This window comes from Mastomys coucha, unplaced genomic scaffold, assembly GCF_008632895.1.
Source record: "Mastomys coucha isolate ucsf_1 unplaced genomic scaffold, UCSF_Mcou_1 pScaffold20, whole genome shotgun sequence".
Lineage (NCBI taxonomy): Eukaryota > Metazoa > Chordata > Mammalia > Rodentia > Muridae > Mastomys > Mastomys coucha.
The window spans coordinates 57,320,014-57,323,377 of record NW_022196903.1 but is presented as its reverse complement, the minus strand read 5'-3'; the positions used below and the strand labels follow the sequence as shown (position 1 = coordinate 57,323,377).

The following is a 3,364-nucleotide window of genomic DNA, read 5'->3' as shown; positions in this document are numbered from 1 at the left end:
TGACCGGGATTCCGTGTGAGACTACAGGGAATTCTAGGCAGAAACTTAGGTATTCGCTGGATACCTTAGAAGCCTAGGGGAAAATTTTGATGGTAGGTCATAAGCATGGGTGCTCAGATTTCTAAATCAGCTTCCCGGAACGTTGGAAAGCTGCTGGAGGTGAAAGGAGTAAGGGTTAGAATTTCCGCATTAAGAGAGCTAGCAGAGCTGGTGGAAGGCTTTTGTCCTTGGGTAAAAGGCATGAGTCATTTGGATTTGAAATCGTGGGAAAGGGTAGGAAAAGCTCTGGAGAAAAACAAGGTGGATGGATTTCCCGTTTGCCTTTGGGGAATGGTCTTGGATATTTTAAGGGAGAAGGTAAAGACCGAGCAAAAGGGAGTGCATTCAGCTAGGCACATCAGCCTTTCGGCATCAGAGCTGACAGGCGACAGCTCGACCGAGATAGGTCAAGATTCCCTAGACTCCAGCTCTACGGACAGCGAGGAGAGTCAAACTTCCTCCGTAGGTAGTCAAACCTCTACTGACTCGGTCGGTACGGTGGCCAGGAAGACTCAACTTTCTGTCAGAAAAAAACATGATGCACCTTGCTTCAGAAGGCAGCTTGTTATGCATAAGTCCATGCCCTCCCAGACTAGGGAGTGTTCTCAAAGTGCATCTTGCCCGGTGAAAGATGAACTCGAGACCAAGATAGGAGAATTAATTGAAGAAATCAGGGAAATTAAATTTCAGGCAGGCAAAGAGAAGGACAGCTACCTGATTGCTGATGAGGATATGAGGCCCAGGGCCTGAGGTTCTGGCCAGGGTGACTGTTGTTCAATAACCCATCCGGCTGCGGAACGCAGAAGTCAGAGTGACGATATGCACAGATATTATCAAGTCTTTGATGTTAAGTTCATTAAGGAATTAAAAGGAGCTGTGGAAAATTATGGCCCGAGTTCCCCTTTTACTCAGGCCCTAATTAGCAATATCATGGACTTTGGATTGCTACCTCAGGAGTGGAAAATGTTATGTAAGGCAGTGCTTTCCTCCGGTGATTACCTGTTATGGATTTCTGAATGGCGTGAGCTTAGCGGGAAAAGTGCCGTGCAGTATGCTCAAACAGATAATCCAGAGTGGACCCTAGATATGCTTCTCGGAGAGGGCACGTTTGAAAAATGCACTCGGCTCTTTGAGTGCTTGATGTGATCAATCCGCACATTGATCCTCTTGGCCAGAATCTTGCCCTTAACTTGCTTGTTTACAATGATGCCCACGGCATGCTGGGTGACATTGTAGACTCTTCCGGTTTTGCCATGGTAACACTTATGGGGCATTCCTTTTTGAACAGTGCCCATTCCCTTGATGTCTACAATATCACCCTTTTTGTAGATCCGCATGTATGTGGCCAAAGGAACAACTCCATGTTTCCTAAAAGGCCTAGAGAACATATACCGGGTGCCTCTCCTCTTTCCCTTTGTGAGACAGCTTCCTGAAGCAGGTGAAGGAGAATGATCAGAAGAAAAAGGAAGCCAAAGAGAAGGGCACCTGGGTTCAGCTGAAGCGCCAGCCTGCACCACCCAGAGAAGCACACTTTGTGAGGACCAACAGAAAAGAGCCTGAGCTGTTGGAGCCCATTCCATATGAATTTATGGCCTAATATACAAAAAAGAAATAAAGGACCCAGACTGCTAAAAAAAAAAAAAAAAAGAAAAATGCACTCGGCAAATAGATTTTCCCTTAGGGGCTAAATCAGATTGCTACTTTGGCACGCAGGGCTTGGTGCAAGCTCCCAACTAAAGGAGGAGACGGAGCGAGTCTGACCTGTGTCCGGAGCGAGTCTGACCGGTGTCCGACAGGGCCCAGAAGAGCCCTTTCAAAATTTCGTTGCCAGGCTGCAGGAGACAATTAGCAGAACTCTGGGAAACTCGTATGCAGAGGGGCCTCTGATTTCACAATTGGCTTTTGAGAACGTTAATGCGGCATGTAAATCTATCTTGCTGCCTCACAAGGGACAAAGGGACATCTCAGGGTATATTCACCTGTGCATTAACATGGGACCTGCGTATTATCAAAGCGCAGCGGTGGCGGCTGTGGTGCAGGAGATGCCCGCCCCTGGGGGCTTGGTCCGCAGGCATACTCGCAGAAGGTGCTTTATATGCGGCAGCTTCAACCATTTTAAACGCGAATGTCCAGACAGAGCGGGTATTGCGGGAAAACCGCAAGCGAGTGCTAGACAGAAAATAGGTGATAAGAGCAGGAAGGAGAAATGATGGTCTGATGAGAAAAAATCTAAGAGGGGTGCTCAAGGCAATCTCCGCTCAAAAAACTCGAACGGGGGCCTGCCACAGGCCCCGTCTGGATATCAGGAGGCAGTTCAGGGGGCCCAGGGACTGCCTATGCAGGAAGACCTTTATCTGAGCTCCTCAGGACTAGACTAGGATGTGCAGGAGTGGAGCTACAGTCCACAGAGCACACGGTGTTAACCCCAGACATGGGAATTAAGATATTGTCCACTGGAATTCTTGGTCCATTACCTCCACAGACTCGGGGATTTGTTATTGGCCGAGGCACTGTTGCTGTAGATGGTCTGCTAGTTTACCCAGGCGCTATTGATCAGAACTGTACAGGAGAGTTAAAGGTTCTGACATCCTCCCCACGCGGGATCACCTTTGTGCCCGCTTTTGAAAAAATCGCCCAGCTCATCCTGGTTCCTATGTCCGCTAAGGCTTTTACTAATGAGACAGAAAAGGGAGGCTCTGGTGCTCCTGAAATATTTTGGATGCAGTCTATTACGAGTAATAAGCCCTATTTAAAGTTGAATATTGAAGGAAAACTATTCAAGGGGCTGGTGGACATTGGAGCGGATGTGTCCATTATTAGAGCTCAGAGCTGGCCCTCAGCCTGGTCTCTGACTGAGTCTATCACTCAACTCCAAGGGATTGGATATGCTAGCAATCCAAAACGAAGCTCTAAGCTGCTTACCTGGAGTGATGGTAAAGGTAACTCAGGACTTTTTCAACCATATGTTGTGCCCAATCTCCCAGTCACCCTTTGGGGGAGGGATCTGTTATCACAGATGGGGCTGATTTTATGTAGCTTAAATGAACTGGATTTTAGACAACAGTCCAAACAGGACATTGATATATACAGAGGCCATAAGCCTCACACTGATGATAGAAATCTGACACATTTTCAATAGAGGCCACTGCCCTTCCTGTGCCCCATGCAGATAAAATCAGGTAGATTAGTGATACTCCTGTGTGGGTGAGTCAGTGGTCCCTACCTCAAGAGACAAGCAGCTTCTATGCTGGTGCAGGAGCAGTTAGAAGCAGGCCATCTGAGAGAATCAATTTCTCCATGGAACACGCCTATTTTTGTGATTAAG

General features: G+C 47.6%; 1 long non-coding RNA gene across 1 annotated transcript; it reads left to right on the top strand.

The window, feature by feature from the left end:
• Positions 1 to 1,159: 1,159 nt before the first annotated feature.
• On the top strand, positions 1,160 to 1,692 carry LOC116098155. The gene is made up of 2 exons (XR_004121726.1): positions 1,160 to 1,263; positions 1,478 to 1,692. It is a non-coding gene; the product is annotated as an uncharacterized LOC116098155 (long non-coding RNA).
• Positions 1,693 to 3,364: the final 1,672 nt, after the last annotated feature.